The sequence below is a fragment of the Cupressus sempervirens genome, chromosome 10 (genome assembly GCF_028749045.1).
Source record: "Cupressus sempervirens isolate cs-2001-9-10 chromosome 10, ASM2874904v1, whole genome shotgun sequence".
In the NCBI taxonomy this organism is placed as follows: Eukaryota; Viridiplantae; Streptophyta; class Pinopsida; order Cupressales; family Cupressaceae; genus Cupressus; species Cupressus sempervirens.
The window spans coordinates 223,941,559-223,964,345 of record NC_143127.1 but is presented as its reverse complement, the minus strand read 5'-3'; positions in this window follow the sequence as shown (position 1 = coordinate 223,964,345).

Genomic DNA, 22,787 nt, shown 5'->3' with positions numbered 1-22,787 from the left:
TTAAATAACTTATCCATATCTAGTTGTCTCCCATTAATTTATTTATTTTAATTTGTTCTGTAAATTGTTTTAGCGGCCTTGATCTTTTTGGAGATTTCTTTACCCTTGCAATGTGCGGCAGTTTTCCATGAAGTTATGAGATTTAAATGTAAATGTTCACGTCTTATATAAAATATAAAAAAAAGGTTCTGCTCGAATATTCCACTAGTCCAACATATTTTGGAATCTAATCCTAGGTTTCTATGATGTGGATAGCTTATTTTTAATAATTTAATAATGATATGAGGACGGAAATGTAAATCGTATGCTTTAAATCCATGTCTCTATATATATCACTTTGGTATTAAGGAAAGCAAATCTTATCTTTGCAATACTTTATATTGAATAAATAATTGTCATTACCTTCTTCAATATTTTGTCGTTCTTATCTTGATTTTTTTTTAATGGAAAAAAAAAGTCTTCTCTTATAATTAGGTATATGGAATAGATAAAAAGGGGATTATGATATATGTAGATTAAGTTATAAGTAAAGTAGTTGTAGGAAATTTTGGTTTTAGTTTTAAAATACTATAATTAAAAATCTTGTAATATAACAAGTGTCATATAGTGGTATGTATTTGTCGTTATAATAAATTATAATAAAAATAGAAATGTAATATTAGTAATAGAAACAAATTAACTACCATACTTAATTATGTCAAGCATTAGGACCAAGAAATGAATACAAAAAATAGATGGCTTTATTTAGTATCCCTAATTGTGTCAAGCAATAGTAATAAGAAATGAATAAAAACATTGTATTAGAAGAGACACACAAAAAAGTATATAGCAATATACTTAACTAAATAATTAACAAAAGAAACAAATTTATGCTCCACTTTTACTTATAATAATATTGATATACTTCCCAATTTTAATAACTTCAATTTTTATTTTTATTCTTTAATCGGTAAACGGTTGAAGCCTTTGATTATGTTTAAATAAAATGTTACAGCTTTGGTTTCTCCATTCAAACAGGCACTGATAGGAAATAATGGAGAAGAAAACCTCCAGTCTCACCCGAGACCTTAGTTCTTTATTATTACATTATAAAAGGGGCATACCCAAGTTTCACAAATGAATATTTATTACAAACGGAGCGGAGAAGAGTCCTAATCCCAATATGATAGCTCTAGAGAACTCTAAATCGGCAAAATGTAATTTGCTCCAAAAGAACCATCTGTTCAAAGCATAAGCTTCTTAGTAGGCATCCCTCCTTTGTTCTTTTTTCGAGAGCTCACAAAACTATTAAACAGAACTCCACTTAACAAGAAGTCATTAATAATGTTAGTAATTAATACAAATGACTTACCTGGTTAGCTATTAACACTCTTTTTTAGCCACGATCAAATCACGCAATGCTAATAGATTTTGAATGTTATTACAAGACCTACTTGATCCTACTTATCCTTAAAATACAGATATTGAAGCCAAATCCATCTAAACAAAAGCAAGCTCTAATATAACTTTCTTAGGATCATATAATTATTAATAAGGGATTTAAATCATAAAGAGAAGACTACAATCTAACCCAATCACCATTAATTACCGCCCTATTATTTAACTGAGCTCCTTAAATAATTATCGAATTAAAAATGAGGAAATCTTATAAGATTATTTTAAGTCTTTTTAATTTAATTAACTTAATTACCTCTATGGACTAGAGATTCCACACAGGAAATAGTCATATTATGTAAGTTCCAAAACATTTTTTAATTATACGAAGCATTAGAAAATAATTAAACTGATAAGAAAGTAATATTGGATCCAAACAACATCAATGGAGGGAGAGAACAAATAGTGCTTTAAGAATTAAACCTGATTCCTAACCCTATGATCATTTGGATTCTAGAGATATAAAAACTCGAAATAGTCCAAAAGATCATAAGAGAGAACGTTGCCTTATAAGAAGATCTTAACCCTGATTATAGAAAGCATTAGGATCTTATATTATATCTATACCCTATTGAAGTGCCTTCCTTAGAGGATTTATTGTAATAAGATAGTATCTTGTTTACATAATAAACCTATTGTTCTGCCCACTAAAGGCTTATGAAAGCTACTACCTTATTTACCATTTAAACTAGTCTTAAGATCTGTATCCTTCCGATCTAAGCTCACAGCCATACAGAGACATTTGATAATTCTTTGCAAATGTACCTTAAAATGGCACTAAGAGCTAGAGTAGACCTAACACTAAGAAATCATTCCATAAATGAAAAGAACTAGCCTAAAAGCTCAAAACCCTAGCATTGATATGATCAAATATAATTGGGAACCTTCTTAAGACTAGGAATAATTGATCTAATAGGAAGCCACTGAGCAAAAAAGGCAGAGCATAATTAAATGCACTAGCCAAAGCCCTCTAATTAACATTGATCTCATAAGGAATGAAACAAAGCACCATAAAAGAAGTTTCAAAGCTAGTCCATCTAGAAGGAACACATCGAGATAAAAGAAGATCTAGGTATAATTGAGGGCCTAAATGCTATCTAAAGCAAAGAGCTTCCCTGCTAAATAACCAAAGCTACAGACTATAGAGTATGAATTATGGTAAGGAAAAGAAAGGATCTTCTACTCCATTCATGATACTAAAGTTAGTTAAACTTAAATTAATCAACAAATAATGAACTTTCAGAACTTTAGATACTTATAGCAATTACCGATGCTTAACTCATTTCCTTTATTATACTAAAACTACTAAGCTATTAAATATAGAGAGAAGAAGTAGAATCTCCCTAACAACAGAGATTGAGAGAGCCCTAAGATCCAAGAATACAAACCACAAATTTATAACCATCTATATATATAAAGAAAGATTGATTACATACTGATATGTAGCAAAAGAAAACAAAACCCTAATAACACACTAAAACCAAAGAGAGCCAGACAGAGAGGTGAAGCCATACCACCAAGCTAGATGGCAAGTTAGATACAAATAGGAAGGAAAAAAGGAGAAGACAAATAGGAGAACAAAAGGACAAAGACCAAAGACCCAACAACTAGTCCAGAAAGGAGACCATGACAAAACACCCATCTGAAGAGAGAACAAAGAGCAAAACAAGGAACCCAAACCCATCCTAGCAAGAACGACCCATCACAAAAGAGTCTGACTACTTACAAAAAACCGTGATGATCTCTAAGATGTCATTAAGCTTCTCTGGATGGAAGAAAGGTAGGAGTTCAAACTCTTTCTTTTCCCTACTAGATTTCTCCATGTTTGGAGTACAGAAATTCAATGCTTCCAAGTTGTCCAAGGTCACCCCTGGTTGGATGTAGGCATTAAAATTATTAAGATAGTTCTTCAACCAATCTTTGTTGTCGTCTTTGACAATCCCTCTCCACTAGAGGAGGAACTGCATGTTGGCTTCCATACATGGCCATTCCTTGTAGAAGGCCAAATTCTCATGGATAACTAGTGAAGCTTGCTGATATGCTACCTCCAGTTTCTGACTACCAAGTGGAAGGGACATGTATTTTTTTGGGAGGGGGATCCTAAATTTGTTGTCGATGCTACAGATGGCTTCTTCCAGCCCCTTTCTCCATATTGGATCAAAGATATTGCTACAAAGCCTTATCATAGCCCATGGCTGCACCCTGGCTCTGGCCAAATAGCTGATAAATGTTCTATTAGTCTGCCAAGTATAGGAATAGTTGAAAGATCCTTCACCGATAGCCCTACTGACCGCTATCCTAGTCATATCATCAACCGACTTCAACACTCTGCTCCATCTTTCTGACTTAACACTACCTCGAAATGCCATTGTCCTCACCTTCAAGGTATGGAAGAGGCAAATTTTTGAATCCATCGCAACAGGAAAAAGCTCGCAAAACCAAGGCAAGAAAGTGATAGCAGGGAAGAAATAGAAAAGGCAAGAGTGCAAAGACCTAGAATCACCTAGAGATGGTGACATCATCCAGAGATGACACCAAAAAGATATAAACACAAGGGAGGCCAAAGGTCAGCAAATGATGAAGATCAGAGGAGAAACAACATTGCAATTATGAAAAGATAGTGCAAAAAACACACAAAAATTCACAAAAATACCATCTACTAGGCCCGAAGTATAAGCAAGAAAAAGTGAAGGGAAAAAAATAAAATAAAAGATATGACTTGACATTTAAAACTCCAAACCCCAAAAGGCAAGACTACCAAGTGATAGAAGGGGAGGGAAAACCAAAAGTGGAAAATAAGGAAGGACTAAAAGAAAAAAGGGGAAAAGAAAGAAAAATCTTCATAACCCTTGGGAGAGAATTAGGGTGAAGTTACCTACCTTTGATAACCACGTAAATTTTTCCATCAGCCCCCTTATTTGCCAATAGGTTAGCCTTCTTATTGCCTTCCCAAAAAATATGATGAATCTGAGTGTCTTCAAATCTATCTAGGATATTGAGAACCTCTTCTAATTTTGAGTTCAGATCCCAATTGGGCATAGCTCTCTTTCTTATAGCATTTAATATGATCTAGGAATCTCCTTCAATGATAATTTTGGATAGAACTAAACCTTGGCAGAGTTGTAGCCCTTCTTGTAAAGCTCCAAGCTCAGCTAAGTTGTTAGTAGTAGGATTAATAGATTTAGCCCTTTTAGTTATCCAGTTGCCTGATTCGTTAGTGACAATGTAGCTAATGCCTGCTAAGCTCGGGTTGCCTCTGAAGGCATCATCAAAATTTAACTTATAACAACCCAGTGGAGGAGGGATTCATCTACAATTTTCCCTTGCCTCCTTATTCTTCTTTCTATTAATGAGTGGGGGATTAATGAGATTGGTCCAGTTTTTCTTAATGAGGCCATCCTAGCATGTGAATGATCCTTCTTCTTTCTAGGACTTCCTGAGGTGGGAATTGAGTGCCTCTACAATGCTTGCTTCTATCTTTTTGACAATCCCTTTTGGTTGCATTTCCTGGTCCCTAAACAACCTTTTGTTTCTTTCTTTCCATACTTTCCATAAGAGGATGGATGCGCAAATATTCCAAATATTATCATAAACACCTCTATAGATATCGGTAGGCCATCTTTTAAGAAGATCCACTAAAGAGTTCAGTAAATGGGCATGCCAACCCAACATATGTTTGAGCCAATCCCAAAAATGTTGGGTGTAGGGGCAGCTAAATAAGATGTGATTAGTATATTCACTATTTTGTCTGCATAACACACATCTAGAGGGACCTTCAAACCCCAATTTGTGGAATTTTTCAGTTGTGATGATCATGTTTTGGTATGCTAACCATAAAAAGAACCCATCCTTTGGCAAACAGGATGGGTCCCAACACAGATTGAGTGGGAGGTCCACTGCATCCCAGTTTTGGGAATTAAGAAGAGCTTTATATCCATTTTTGACACTATATTTACCATCTTTAGATGTTGCCCAAATTAGTCTATCATTCCTTTCTACTTGTTTGATTTTCCTGCTTTTGATGATCTTTTCATATTTTTCTTTAACCAAGGGTTCCACGTCTATATCATACAAAGATTTCCACACCCAGCAAGTAGTATCATTTGTAGAAATCTGAGTTTTATAATTACTAACCTTGCTACCTTATAAGGAGGTTAACTTCTCTTTGAGCTCTACCAGGAACTCCATCCCATCTATAGACAGAAGTCTGTCCCATGAATCTTCCGAAAATAAGGCTTCGTCTCCTTTACCAGCATCCCACGTGAAATATTTACTAATGAGGGGTCTACATCTAACCATAAAATTCTAGCTCTCTAATCCTTTAGGGAGCGTCTTCATCCTAAAAATGGACAAGGGGTCCATGGTATTAAGATAATTATAGTATATGATTTTTGCCCATTTGCTACTATTTTCAACGAAAAGATGCCAAATTGGTTCAACACCAAATGCTTCATTTTGCCAAAATAGATTTCTAATGCCTAAACCACCAGAGTCCTTAGGTTTGCAAGTGTTTTCCCAACTTATGAGTGCAAGATTTTTAGAGTCCATATCATTCTTCCATGGGAAGTTTCTAAGGATCGATTCCAACTTCCTATTGGTGTTCTTGGGAAGTGGAAGGCATGATAAAGGATAACTGGGGATTGCAGACAGAATAGCTTTAATCTTAGTAATTTTACCCACTTTTGAGAGTCATTTATCCTTCCATCCGCTAATCTTAGTCTCTAATCTACCCAAAATATTTTTCCATACTTTACTAGATTTTCTTGTTTTTTCTAGATCAATCCCCAGATACTTGCACGAAAATTCACCCTTCTTATAACCCATGATGTGATAGATCTAATTTTCTAGTTTTGGCTTTGTGTTAATGAAGAAAATTTCAGATTTTTCTGCATTTACTTTTTGACCCAAGGCTTCCATATATAATCAAATGATAGATCTGATATTTAGTGTCTCCTTTGGAGTACTCTCAGCTGGTAGAATAGTATCGTCTGCAAATTGTTGATGAGTGATGTTAGGGATATTGTCTTTTACAGTAATACCCTTGATATCCCCTTTATAGTGAGCATCAGTGAGTACCCTCCCAAAGGCTTCTGCCATGATGATAAATAGGAATGGAGAGAGGGGGTCACCCTATCTAATCCCTCTTGAGGTATCGAAAAAGCCTTCTAGGGTGTCATTTACAAGGACATAGATCTTAGTGGTGAAGATACATTGATAGATGAGGTTGATCCATTGGCGGGAAAAGCCAAAAGCTTCTAGCATTTTGCATAGGAATCTCCAATCCACCATATCATGTGCCTTTTGGATATCTGAATTCAAGACCATACTTGCCCTTTTGTTCTTGTAAGTTGAATGGATAGTTTCTTGTATAATAATGATACCATCTAAGATTGATCTTCCTAGCACAAATTCAGTTTGTTCTTCATAGATAATTTTAGGAAGAATAAGTTGAAGTCTATTTGCTAAGATTTTGGCTAGTATTTTATAAATGGTATTACATAAGGTGATTGGTCTAAATTTCAAGATCCTCTTTCTTAGGAATGAGAGTAAGAAAGATGTGGTTAATTTTGGTTAGCAATGAGCTGCCATTTCTAGAAGCTTCTATGGCTTTCCAAAAGTCTACACCTAGCATATCCCAACGTTTTTGATAGAAAAATGTTTGCGAACCATCAGGACCTACGGATTTGTCTATATTCATATCAAATGCTACCATTCTAATTTCTTCAAAGGAGGTGGGTTTGTTTAATAATTTATTGTCATCAGAAGATACTACTTTAGGAATACCTTCCAACATTTTTTATTAGGTTGTCTTGTTGGAGTAATAATAATTGTTTAATATATTCTTAAAGTGATTAACTAAGATCTCATATATTTTAACCAGGTCTTTAGTCATAGTGCCCCAATGATATTTAATTTTAACTATTTTACTTTTAGCTCTACTAAGGCGAGTGGAGTTGTGGAAGAACTTTGTGTTTTGATTACCTTCATCTAGCCATTTTTCTCTTGATTTTTGTCTCCAAAAGATTTCCTCCTTAGCCAATATGTTTTCTTGTTTGGCGAGCAACTCTTTTTCCAACAAGTAGCTCTCATTATTCATACCTTTCTTAATAACTTTTGTATTTATCTCTTTGAGACTTTCCTCAATTTATAATTTTTCTTTAAAGATGTTATTGAAATGATCTTTGTTCCATTTGAGAATATTTTCTTTGAGCATTTTCATCTTTGAGACAAAGATGTACATTTTAGATCCTTTGAAGTTGCTTTGATTCCACCAATATTTAATATGTTCTAGAAAGTTTGGGTCTAAAAACCACATTTTTCACACTTGAATGGGTTTCTGGTTGGTTTAGAAGGTTCTGAAAGAAATAATCTAACCAGAAAATGATCAGATCCAACAATAGGCAGGATTGAAGATTGGATGTTAATATTAATACCGCTCAATTCACCTTTGAGGAAGAACCTATCCAACTTCTCAACACTATACACAAAATCCTTACTTTTGTTGTTCCATACATAATTTATGTTGTTTAATGAGATGTCAATCAAATTATTGATATCGCACCACCGTTTGAGGATTTAGAAGCTTGAGAGGTTCATTGAATACCTCCCACTTTTTTGTTGATATCTAATATGGTATTAAAGTCTCCTCCTAGAAGGATTAGATCATTCTTATGACTATTGATGAATAAAGTGATTTCATCCCAAATGCATTTCTTATCAGTATTGTGGGTTGGACCATATACATTTACCAGAATAAACTGAAGGTTAGAATTGGTGCTTTTAACTTTACTACTTAACCAATTGTTGTTATAGTTTAAGATTTCTAAAGTGATTTTCCTAGGGTTCCATATGAAACCTAAACCTCTGGAAGCCCCTCTAGACTCATGTAATATGATATTCCAGCTTCCTATCTACTTTTCTAGCTTAGTATCTTCTTCCTTATTTAACTTAGTTTCCTAAATTAGAATGATTTCAGATTTGAGTAGTTTTGGGTTTTGTTTTAGCATTCCAAGTATTGATCTTCATAATTCCTTGGGAAGGAACTTCCCCTTCCCTACGTTGAAAATTTGACTGATCTTTTGTTGCTCTTTGGTCTGACCATCTGCTTCTCTAAGCTCCTTGAGAGATTTCCTACCTCTTTTAGATTTCACCATGCCACATTTAGGGGATTTGATTCCTTCCTAATTCATCTAGATACCCATCTATTCTATATGCTTATGTGCACTTAAAGAAATTTTGAAATGATTACCTTCTTTTCCATCCATATCTTCACTATTTAATTCTTGAATTATCTACTCTACAATGTTTATATGTTCATTTGTAGCTCTATCCTCTATAGGTGTAAACCTTCTGTTCTCAATTTCCTTAGATGCCTTGTCTTGCATACTCTCTAGAAGTGCATTGATTTGTTTTAAAGTTTCCTCATTTTTATCATATCCTTCTATCTTTAATAAGTCTCTTTTTAGATCTTCATAGGTGTAACCATCCCCTCCTACTTTTAAAACTTTCTAGATTAGACTCTCCTTCTATGCTTCATTGCTCTTATCAATATTCTCAAAGCTGAAGACTTCAATTAATTCCTCAGTTAAGGCTTCCCAATTGTCTACTTCAATCTTATCTAGGTTCAAGTTGTCCAACACTACCTCCCTAGCCAAGTCTCTGTGTAAAAATCTTGAAACTATTGTATTAGTTATCTTTGTTTCAGGTTGATCACTGCTCTTGTCCCTATAACTGTTTCCACTGTAAGCGGTTGAATCTGGTTTGGCTAGTGGTGTTTGCCAAATTTTGGAACACTACCTGATTGATTCTTTGGTTATGGTTGTTGATTCTTCCCCATCTTTTATTATATGAACTTGGGGAGATCTCAAATTCTCATATGGTTTCATAGATATCCCATTGTCCAGTTCTACCCCACTGAATAGAAGGAAATTTTCTATTTCTTATATGTTGTCTTCTAAGCCTAACAACTTCTTAGAAGGCTATTTTTCAAGATTCTCTGGTGATTTTACCTCCTCAATTAAAGAACTCTTTTCCTTGTATTTCTTTTCTTTCTTTGAGGTACCCCTAGCTTTCCTTTTGATAATTGTAGATCCGTGCAGCTTCAAAGTACCCATGCCTTTTTGACTGTTTATCCCATCTAAACGAAAGTCTTTGGTGTAATGATTCTCACCTATCTTCTATTGAAGAGGATTTGCACCTTTTCTTTTACCAATATTTGGTTCTCCTTCTTTTACTTTGCTAGGTCTTAATGTTGTGTTGTTTCCTTTTTTTTTATACTGACTACTAATTATCTTGTCTTGTTTTTTCTCTAGCACTTTCTTTTCTATATCCTTGAGAGCTGGTGATAGGTTATGTCTAGGATCTGACAATGGGGATTCCTTTATGGGATTTTTGATACTTGCTAACCCCTGTTCTTGGAACTGTTCCATATTTTTTGAAATGTTACGATGAGACTTGAATACATCCTTCTTTTGTAAAGAATCTTTTTGTTGCTCTTTTTGGTTCCTAATATTTATCATGGGGAATGTACTTTTAAGATCCGTAGTTAATTGTAAAGTCTTGAAATTAATTTTACTATCATTATCTAGTCTGATAGTTTATGATATTTTGCCTTCATATTTATGTAGTTTTAATTTATATATTGCTCTGTTAGTATTTACTTTGACTTGATCAAATTCCAAACTATTAACTTTACATTTGATTAGTAGTTTGATATTGTTATAGAATTGAAAGGAGGAATCCAAGCCTATCAATTCACCTAAGGATGACCCTAACTCCTTAATGATATCTAGGTGAAGAAGTTCCAAAGGTAGTGGTTGGATGCTAAACCAGGTTGGGATAGTGAAGTCTAACATCCCTTCATTACAATCTGAAACCCAATCCAAAAATCTCACAGCATAGCCCTTAAAAAAATAATCAGAGACATAAAGAAAATCCTTTTTAACAAATTCATCACTGTAGTACAAATAAACTAATCTATCAGAGTAGTGGGATATACTTACCTGATTCTTGTAGTAATCTTCTATCCAGTTGCTGAGGTTGAGCAATTCACATTTTGGACCGCTCCAATATGCAAATATGCCCACTTTTTGACACTCTTGCCATCATTCTTCACTAGCTTGGAAACTAATGGTGATAGACTTATCATTTGGTTTGGGAGAATGTACAACCAGTGAAAGGAGGATATCTCCTATAGGGCTAGCATCCAGAGATCTGCAATGGGGGGAACATAGGAGCTGGGAGAGCCACTGGGGGCTAACAAAACTGAGGCATTTTGCCTATTGGGTTGGATCTTGCGAGAGTGGTTTATTAGATTATTGAGATGAAGCCCTAACTGCTACGAAGGCAGATAAAACCTTTTTATTGCTTGAGTATTTGGTAAGATTAAAAACCCTAATTTGGTTATCCAGGCTGGTAGTAGAAAAAATAATGGGGTGATGGAAAGAAGGCCAACGGGCATGAGGCTTTGGAATCCGACGATAAATCTTTGGTTGCTCACTACTTTCCTTATTCATGTAATGATCAATGTTGATTCCTTTTCTAGTTGGAGGAGTTAACAAAAAGGCTAGGGCAGCCTCTGATTGAAGTTCATTATGCTCGCTAAGAATCTCGAAGTGATTTGAGGTTTCCATCAAAAATCTATTGCGAGGCAAAATGAAATTTGTAGATTTCCATGGTTGCAACCTCTTGTTTTTAGCGAAGCAGAGACTTGGAGAAGAGTAAATCATTGCATATGCATTGATGGTAGGAACTATTGAAGGGTTTCTTGATCTCTTTTCAACACATTGGTGGTTGCTCTGCTAATTTCTTTTTGACGCTTGTTTCAAAAGGTTCCCTGAGATGCTATCTTCTTTTTTCGACATTTTTCACAAATTTGGCTATTAATAACTTCAATTTAAACAACATTAAAATAAATATATTAATTTAAAAATTATAAATATTTAATTTTGTATTTAATTTTGTATATTTATATTTATATTATAAGCCCCGAAATTTTACATAACAAAACTTTTATAAAAAAGTTTAGACCATGTTGATAATCATGTTAAATTAATAAAAAATAGATGAAAATTTGGAAACTTAAACAATTTATGTGAGTTATTTAAATTTCATAAATATTTTCAACAAACCAAAACAATCATTAAAATATAAATGTTAAAATGCATTAAAATTCAGGCAAAAAAAATGCATTATGGAGATTGTCTAAGAAAAGCGTCCCTATAACACAAATTTGTGTGAACCAATCACATTTGAAATAAATAATATTTTTATTTAATAAAATTAAAAAATAGAAATTATAACTTATGAAAAACTATGATCATTTTCAAATGAAAAAAATAATGCATTTTGATTGGTTCATGTTAATTGAATAGTTCACACAACTGAATGCAATAGTATTTGCCTATGGCAAGTACAATAATATTTATGGATCATTTTAATGAAGAAATTTTTGACTTGATACATTAAAAGATTGATGAATTTAAAAAAAAATTTAAATTAATAGTATATAATAATTATTTATAAATTTAAAATATTGAACATATGTCTATTTTATTTATATCAATAGTTATCTTAAAGTGTTGTTATAGCTTTTTGGATATGTTTTATCTTTAATATATACAATAAGTTCATGATTCTTCTTACTTGCACTAAAAAAATAATAACCATGTCATTCATATTTAGACAATCTAATGCAATTTAAGCATCAATAGAATCATCATGTTTTACTAAGCAATTGCATTGATATAATCCTAAATATAAATGTCTTATGGCCCTGCAAATTCATTCCAAATTTATATACTCTATGGATTTAGATAATTTTGTTTATTCAAAATGTTAAACACCACACTTTGGAGATGATGTGTCAGTGTCTTGCTTTGTATTATTGTGTTATTTACACCTATTGAAGTTAAGCTATGGCATAATTGGAGGTGGAAAAGGGCACCTAAAGAATACCCAAGTCATCATCTTCCTAGGAAGAGGATGCTTAGACCATCCTCTTCTTAGGAAGAGGATGCTTAGACCATCCTCTTCTTCAAAAGAAGATGCCTAGGGAATCCTCTTCCCCAATGTTTGACCTCAAATTCAAATCAAGGCCCATATTGAGGTTTTTGTATCATCTTAAATTGGAAGTACTCCAATTTAATGATGGTTTAGCACACATTTAATGTGAGATCATCATCTCCTTGCATCTCTCATATTTTCCTCCATTTTGTTCTCATTTCTGCTAGGTGGACTTGACGTAGGACCTAACTGGTCCTCTTTAAAGCTCTTATTTTCATGGCATAAATCTTGAGATAGGATATAACCACATAGGTCCTTCCTTTTCCTTAACTAATCACTGGAAATGTCTTATCTGCATTGAGACATCTTTATCTCAAGTTTTTCCCCTATCCAATCAGGGATGTAGTGCACCCCTAATGGGATAATTAGGGATGCAATTTGTCCATGTTTATGCTTCATCTTGGGTCAACCTGAATGAAGGAGTACATTACACCAGAAGTTTTTTCTTTTTGACATCAATGCCAAAGGGGAAGATTGTTGCCATTTTCATTTGATAGGAATTATGATGAAGTTTTTGTCATTGATGCCAAAACATATAAGGTGAATTCATTATCACAATAAGCACACTCATTATTAATATTAATAAGGAAAGGTTACTATCATAGTATATGTTTAGCTATCATAAATCCTAGTTATTAGAGAAGTGTATGTGAGATTATATCTAAAGCTTGTTTGAGAAGTTTTGTTGGAAGTTAACAATAGGATGAAGAGAGAGATTAACCCTAAGATCTATGGTGAGGATTGTGTGTAGGGTTAGTAATAATGATATAATAAAAAGGGTTTGATATTTTTTTTTAAAGGGAAGAGAGAGAGAGAGAGAGAGAGAGAGAGAGAGAGAGAGAGAGATACAAAGGATAGAAAACTACAAAAAAAAGGGTCATCATAGAGTGAGAACAAAATAACTAATGGATTTGACAAGCTTGAGAAATAAGCAATAAATTGGTCAAGTTGTCTTGTACAAATAATTGACTAATTTTCTACAAGATTTGTAAAGTCTTTTATAGGACTAGTTAAGTCTATGTATGAACTCTTATCAAGTCCTTTAACATGGTGAATGCCTAGATAGGCAAGATAAAATTTCATAGTAGAGTAGTCTTAACAGACTAATGACACAATTAGCATTGTGTCAATTACTCCTCACAGGGTGAGTTTCTTAGAAGGAAGCACTATTGTATGCCTAATCAAAATTCTTTTTTACAGTAGTGAAAAAGTTGTGGGTTCCATCCCCACCACAGTTTTTCCCTCCAACAAAGGCTTTTCTACAATACCAAATATGTGTGTTATGTGTATGCATGTTGATTTCTCTTATGTATTGTTATTTACTTTCAATGCATATGAATTATTAAGTTAAAGATTAAGGTATTAATTATATCTAGGAGTGATCATATGAATGAAGGAATAAAGTATCGGTTAAAACATTGTAAGAAATAAAAAAGTTTATTAAGTACTAATCCCCCCCCCCCCCCCGCCCCCCCCACTCTATACTTAACCTTTCCAATCCATAATTAACAAGAACTGATTGATCGGATTGGTGATTTGGAAGACTACTTTGAGTTAGAAGATATTGGAGATTTTCTTAGAGTGAGTTGGCACAGACTAAGCTAAAAGGGTATGATGCTTTGTGATGGAAAGAATCATAGAGGGATAAAGAAGAAGAAGGTGAAATAAAGATCACTTAGAGGAGATTAATGGTGACAAAATTAAAGGCTAAGTTTATTCATGTTGATTATGAACTTGAGTTGTTTAAGGGGTTGAAAAATTGAAATTAGAAGGATATGATGGTGAAGGATTATACCAAGGAGTTTTACAAACTAACAATTTGGTCTAGGCATAAAGAACGTTCTAAGAAAAAGGCGGCTATTTATATTAATGGTTTGGGATTCAATATTCAGGATGAGATTGGAATGTTGAAGATTGATTAGGTTAAGGATGCTTATCAATATGCTCTAAAGACAAAAGATAAGTTGAAGAGAATACATCAAGGTACTTCCTAGGGGAAGGAGAATCAAGAACTTGCTGAAGGATAAATTGATTGCTGAGGATAAACTGAAACCTATTGAACTAAGGAGAACAACATAGATTTTTTGAATCTTCATCCTAATAGGAGGGTCGATGATAGAAGAACAATTGTGGTGAAGGAGAATGAGAACTTGGTGAATGAGCCTAGGATGCAAAATAACTTGCTACTTTGGTGAGTATTGATTAGTAAGAAGGTGTCAGAACCTTGTTAGGGAAGGAGTTTGTTCAGGACTCAAAGCAAGTCTCAAGGTAAATCCTAGAATGTGATTGTAAATAGTGGTAGTACTAATAACCTAGTTGTTGAGGAGATGTTTCAGAAACTAGGTTTGAGATGAGTGAGACATCCTTGTCCTTATAGGATTAGTTGGTTGCAAGATGAACATGCTTCAGAAGTGGGGTAGTAGTGTCTTGTTAATTTTCAGATTGGGCAGTACATGGATCAAGTGTTGGGGGATATTATGGACATGAGTAGCTGTCACATATTACTTAGAAGACCTTGTAGTATGATTCTAAGGTTGTGCATGATTGTGTCAAGAACGTATTTTCTATTGAGAAGGTTGGCAAGAAGTTTTCCATGATTTCTTTGTAGGATGGAGAGCTCAGTGGAAAGAACTTGAGTTTTAGTAGGTGAGTTGAGTTGAAGGATTCTTAAAGGGATAGAGATCAGTGTGGAAAACATAAATGTGGCAAACCAAGAAAAGATGTGGGAAGGAACGGTAAATAGTTTTCTATTGCAAGAAAGGATTTGTAGAAGTGGAATAGAGTAAAGAGTGTACAAATTGAGGACTTGGAAGACATGTATGTGAAGAATTAGTTCAAGGCTTATGTGTTGAATCTCATTAGATGTTTGTTCAGCTACTGAGAACATATTTTGTACCTGGGATGTCTAGTGTTGGAGCATCCTAGGTTAGTTGGAAATCTTGTATATTAGAGTGGCTTTTGATCTTAGAGTTGATCAACTCAATTGAAAGTTGGTGATGTTAAGTCACTATGTGGTGGTTCTTGGTTAGAGGATGTGGCTTCACCGATGAACTCAGTGACTAAATGGACTTGGTGATATTGATGGTACTTGCTTCTTCTTGGTGAAACTCGTACTCAATGAACGTGCATCTTGGTGGATGAACTTTCTTGGTATGCTCGATGTATACTTGGTTATTGCTACTACTGCTTGATGGTTTGGTTCATCAACTCAATGTCCTTGGTTGTTTGACTAGTCAACTTATGCATTTAGTTTGTGTGGTATTTGATCATGATGTGGAGCTATCGTGGGATGTGTGAGGACCTATTTTTGGTCTTGGTTCTTTCTCTTATGTGTGTTTAATTATGGTTGTAAGCCAACTTAAGGCATATTTTGTTTGTTTTGAATTCTATAAGTTTCTATTTTTAACTAATTGACTTATGGTCGAGCAATATAAAAGAAGGTTTTGAGTAGTGTTATAGGAGGGAGCAAGAGAGAGTCAAGTAGAGCAGAATAGCTAAGCGGAGTGAAATTTAGTAGAGCTAGTAGCTAAGTGTGGGCTTAGGGAGCAAGAAGGTTTCTTTGTGGCTTGTAAGAACAAGTTTAAATATTTTTTGGGGTTTCTACCATATTGTTGTGGTGTTACAGATCTAGGACAACTAGGGTTGGTTTGGATCTTGTGAGATCTTGTAAAACTATCACTATGATTTCTTATGTATTTGGCCACAACCGAGAAGGCCTTACAGCCTGGCATATTGCATGGATTTAGTTATTGATAAATAAATAAGTTAAATTCCTATTAAATCTTGTGTTATGTTGTGCTTTTGTTGAGATTGTTTAGCAGCTTGATTGGACAGTCTATTTTTAGACCCTCCAACCTAGTGGATATTGCATCTCTATGTTAAGATGGGAAATTTGGAACAAGTTATAGACATCCATCAAAGTATATAGGATAGAGTAATTTTGTGAGATGATGTACTTGCAAACGCTCAGGTAAACAACGATGCAAACTATGGAAGCATTGAGAAGGCATATGATAACTTCAGGCAGACATTCACATGTACACAAATGTACATATCAAACTAAGTCCAAAATGGATATGAAAAAGTATTTTATTTTTACATACTTCTATTCTTTTGGATAGATATGTGCATGTATTTTTACTTATTGATTAGAAATCAAGCAATTTCCCAAGTCCTATCAACACTTTTTGTGTCAGTACAATAAAAATGACTTTAGCACATTAAAAAATGATTGATGGATTAGAAGATGTTCCTAAATAATTATATATAAAAAGGAATGGGAGACAATCAAAGAGTCATATAAATTGTAGAAACAATGAGCTTTTATTGCTTTTCCTCAAATAATGTGTACCAAATGTTTTCCAATCTACACTCCTTGCAACTCATATGCCTTGACCAGCTATATAGGGTGGAAAACAATTTCCCCAACCAATCCAATTTGATTGGAAGGAATTAAAAATATGTTTAAGGACTTAATCAACTTTCCCTCCAAAAACCTACTAACCGTTAGAATTTTTTTTTTAAAAAGAGTTTCTAACTTATTTTTCTTTGCTTTAATATATTTAAAACTCATTCAAATTTCTTCCCAATGCACTTTAAGGACAATATACCCTATCCAACACCCTTACAATTTGTTTTATTCCCATGTGGGAACTATTGGATCCTTTTACATTTAATTGATCCTAAGGTTCTTATTAGGACTAGTTTAACGCTATGTTATAGGCTCTAAATCTCTTGAAGTCATGTTGATGCAATAATTGTTAATGAATCCATGGTGGGGCTTGATTTCCATAGTTAGGAAAAGACTAAAGTTCTTGTAGATGATTGGAGTGTAAGCACAAAAAATTTGAAAGATTCTAGTAAGTATCCTCGCATTATTATGTTGAGACAAGATGTAGTATTTGGGCTTCATCCAAGTAAGGGAAGGCTAAGGTGTAACACATGAGCACATAGGCAATAGTTTGGGTCGTAGTCAAGCTTGTGCTACCATGCTTTTGTGACAAATGGAGGCAAGGTGAAAAGTGCATCTATTGGTTGCAAAACTTGATTGAGCCCCCTTTGAATTTTAGTCATTCATGTTAGAATTAAAAACAAATTGAGTTTCTAACTTTTTTTTCGTTGCTTTAATAGATTTAAAACTCATTTAAATTTCTTCTAGATGTACTCTAAGTCCAATATACCCTATCCAACAACTTTAAAACTTGTTTTATTCCCATGTGGGAACTATTGGCTCCCCTTACATTCATTTGATCCTAAGGTTTTTATCAGGACTTGTTTAATGCTATGTCACAAGCTCTAAATCTCTTGAAGTCATGTTGATGCAATAATTATTGATGAATTCATGGTGGGGCTTGATTTCAATGGTTAGGAAAAGACTAAAGTGCTTGTAGATGATTGGACTGTAAGCACAAATTATTTGCAAGATTTTGGCAAATACCCTCACATTATTATGTTGAGACGAGACATAGTATTTGGGCTTCATCCAAGTAAGGGAAGGCTAAGGTATAACACATGAGCACATAGGAGATAGTTTGGGTCCTAGTCAAGCTTGTGTTGCCATGCTATTGTGACAAATGGAGGCAAGGTGCAAAGTGCATCTACTGGTTGCAAAAATTGATTGATCCCACTTTGAATTTTAGCCATTCATTTTGCCATGATCCAAACACATCAATGACAATATATAACATTGCAAACACATAGTTTGTGATTCAATGGCTAGATAAAATTCATACAAAATTATAACAATACACAAGTTAAAATGAAGAAGCTATCAAGACTTTGGGATATCAATGACCAACTGATATAGTTCATGGAGCTTAGGAGGATGGATGTGGAATTCGTTGATTTCCTTTCAATTAGTGATCATATTTCAGTTAATCAAATATTGCAATGATGACTTGTGTTTCACAACTTTGAAGAGGTGCAACTTTTTTGACCTATGAAAATGGATCACATCTTACGATTGAAAATATTCATCAAAAATCATGTATCAAATAGAAAATTTTATATGATCAAATCATATATTGTAATGGGCACAAGTTCCCAAATTTGTTTTGTATTGTAAAATTCAAACTATTGAAAAATTGTTTTGTGGGACTTTAGGTTGACGTGTTTGAACTTTTCTATAAGTAGGGGACTTTTTGATGTTGTAAGGGATCTAAAATATATTTAATATCTAAGTCATTTGGTAGATGAGATGGATCTAGTGTAATATTTTCTAATCATGAAGACTATTCAATAAGAAGAAGTGTAATTCAAAGTTGCAGGTCACATTTTTTGTGAGTTATTTCTATTTTATGTGGCAATCTAATATTCAGATTAAGCTTAATATTAATAAAAATACTTGTGTGGTATTTGCAGGACCGCCTCCTTGAGTATGAACATTTTCCTTGTCAATGATGATATTAAGAGCTTTTGCACTTATCAGTACACAATTACTATATGGTTCAGAACATAGATAAACACCAATTTGAGAATAGTTATCAGGTTCAAAAGTAGATCTCAAATCAAAGTAACAAAGTATTTAGGTTCTATTTTATGTATTTTTGTTATCTTAGATTCTCAAAGTTTTGAGGTATGACCCATTTAAACCTTGACATAATAGTGAGAACAGAGTGCTCAAATTATATATAAATGTGGGTGTGTGTACTTTATTTTTTAATGGTTATAATTTTTAGCTAATATATGTACGAACCTAATCCCCTTTCTCGAGCATCCCTCACACTCACATGGATTGACAAGTATATTTCATTACACCATATAGAAATAGCTTATTTAATACAATTAGTAATTTTTTTGCTACAACATTGTTTTGTTAAAAAGAACTGCTAATGTTTTAATATTTAATCTTTGTCTCAAGGCCACATGGATCAATAGCCAAATGGCATAGACAAAAATGTTGCTACTCTTGACTCTTCTTCCTGGCAGGTAAACCTCATTGTAATTATTCAAATTAGATATAAGAAAAATTTTATTTTATTATTTTATTTTCTTGAGGGTATTGGAGTAAGTTTGATAGTGTTAATAATATTGTTGTCACAAACGAATGCTCGGGTAAAAGGAAAATAACCTGAGCCAGTCCTTGAGGAAAGCTCTGATGAGAAGGATTATGATGTTATTATTAGAGATCTAATGACCTGGTTGGCATGATTAAAAATTTAATAAAGGACATTACAATTAAAATTATGTTGGATCTATCCCAGAGGTAGAAAAGCTAAATGAAAAATATTTCCAATTGAATACTTTACCAATAGTCTATTTGATGTTATGTTCCAACATAAAGTGACTATATTTGCTAAAATTAAGTAATGAATGATAAAAATGCACATATAATTGGAATGCATATTGCTACTTCTAGAGCACATTCTGCACATGGTGAAGGTCCTGATCTGGATTCTAGGAGTGCTGGTTATCATTTTCTTTTTCTTTTTTATGTAACTGAATGTTATTGAATATTATTGAATAAATGTTAATGGATGTTATTGAATGTTAACTTGTTTGGTATTACTTATGTTATTGAATGTTAATGAATGTTATGTGTTTATGTGTGAGTGTTAATGAATGTTAAAAAATGAGTGAATGTTAGATGTTAGCTTTGGATATTATGATATTACTTTATGGATGCTCTTTTTTTTTTACTTCATGTGATAATGAATAAAAGTTATTTTTTATTGATGGATGAAAGAATGAATGAATGCTATATGTTAATGGGGAATTTAGACTTCTGTTGTGGGGGAGGGAAAGCCAGTTGAGCTTCCACCTTCACATGGTTGGCCCTGTTAAGTAGAAAATAATAAACTATTCTCAAAATAAAGTGAAGTTGGATAATATACTAGATCCAATCATTCTAAATCATGCCAACATCATGATCTTGTCAGCATCATATCAACCCTTTGCCAACATAAAGTCAGCATTAGCTTTCCTTCCAAGATCATATTCCAACTTTCCTTGCAATATTTCTCCTCATCGTGGATCATATCAAATCTGACCACATTAACCTATTTTTGAACAAGTTAACTTCCTTTTAACCTTATACACATGATTCACCTAACATCAATATTGATCTCAAACTTCACTCTTATCCTTGGGCACAACTCTTACTCCCTTGATTGGCCCAATATTTGGTTCCAACTCCAAATGTTGACTTTAATATTTCTAAGTGTCCCAAATGGTTCTAACTCACATACCTATAATTGGTTTTTCTCACCCAAACCCTCCTTCATCATTCATAGTCAAGTTAATTAAATGCCTTACCATCTATAATAATAGGAATTTGACTTCAAGAACAACAATGTATCTCTCTTCTTAGTACGTTAATAATGTTCCAATCAATAAGAAACTCAAAAGATAATGAATATTCATGGGTAACCTATAGAACACCAAATATGTTACCCATTTGGATAGCATGTTTGATGTATGGCATTATGTTTTCAAAGTCATGAACATTTTTGACAAAGCAAGGAAGCAGAATGGATAGAAAATTTGGTCAACACTTTGTGATCCCTTCTGAAAGTATGCAACATTTTGGTAGCATAACTATTATCATATTGGTTCCTATCTATGATGGCCCATGTTTTCCTAGTACAAGGATATTACCAGAGAATGAAAGAGGTATAACATTGCTCCAAAAAATAGGCATCAAAATGTTTCTTTTTGCACTTTCAATGATTGTTGTTGTGGCTATAGAAATGAAAAGGCTCAAGATAGAAAAGGATAATGGATTGGTAGATGACCCCTATGCAATATTCCCAATGAGTATTTTTTCTACTTCCACAATATGTACTTGTCAACTTGGCTAATCAAATCAATTCCTCATTACTTTGAGGTTTAATATTTTGTGGTGTTTTGTTTGATAAGATTTGTCCCAAAACTAGATTTTTAAAATGACTGATATTGTTAACAAGGGTTAATCCATTAGGTACACTATTTGAAATGATTTCCTCAAATTGAAATAGTAACTTCCTTATCTCCTTACATTGTTCATCCATTCTTCCCAAATTGGGTCTCTTGAGAATAAAAAATAAAACACATACTCTCTCACTCTCTCTCTCTTCATTCCATCCAAGAATTTTGTTCCGTCAACCAAGAGAAACCTTTAATATAATTCTCATTCTTAGTATCTTCTATGATATGTAACCATATTTGCTTTATCCCATTTTCTACTATGGTATACCTATTCAATCTACCATTAAGCATTGCTTGTGTATCATATTTCTAAGGTATATCCAATAATATATGACAATAATCTGATGACATAATATCTCAAAAAACTTCATTGTGATAAGATCCAATTATTCAATTTTACTATACATTTCTCACTTACTAGTACCTTGTGATCATCCTTTACCCATATAATCTAATATGGCTTTAGATGTTCCATCCTTGGTATGCAACTTGGTAACCAATTCCTTTGATGTTAGGATGTCTAAACTCCCACTATCAATGATTAATTTGCCACACTTCCTACAACTTTACATCTCTTCTTGAATAAAATCTTCCTTAACACCAGTTCTTGATGAGATTCTTCATTACATAGTGATATCCTAACAATAAAGGCTTATCTACCTTCTAGTTGATTCATAGATCTAGGTGGCTCTTCCTCCATAAATGCAGTCTTACTACTGCTACTTATCCTCTTTCTTGAATTTCCTTGTCTACACTCAAATGCTCTATAACCTTCTTCTCTACATTTGAAACAAGTTCCCTTGGAAAAAGAATCCTATCTTCTTTGCTACAATTATTACTTATAGGGTAACCTTCTCCTCTTTCTCAATATGAATTCATTGCTTTCCATTATAATTTACATTCTATTGGATTTGAATAAGATCTTCCTCCTTTGGTAAATCTCCTACCTCTTTCAAATCTACCACCTGTTCCTTGTTGTCTATGTTCTTTCTTCTCTTGTTCAATTTCTCCTCAAATTTTTGGGAAAACTAAAAAGATTCCTCAATGATTTCCATCTTAACCAAACTAATCTTATCCCAAATATATGTCCTCAAACTATTCAGGCATCTTGCAATTCTTTCAACCTCATCATCTATATGTCTAGATCTAATGTCCAATCTATAAATTCTTCAGTATACTACTTTACAATATATTCATTTTTCTTTAAACTCCACATCTTCATAAAAAATCTAACTTGATAATAATAGGATAAGAATTTTACCTTTAAATTTATTCATCATTTTGTCCCGTGACTTGATTTCTTCTTTTGCTCTCCTTTGCCTATCTATTTTCAAATTTTCTCATCGTAATGATGCATTTTCTTTCAACTTAGTGATATCAATTTT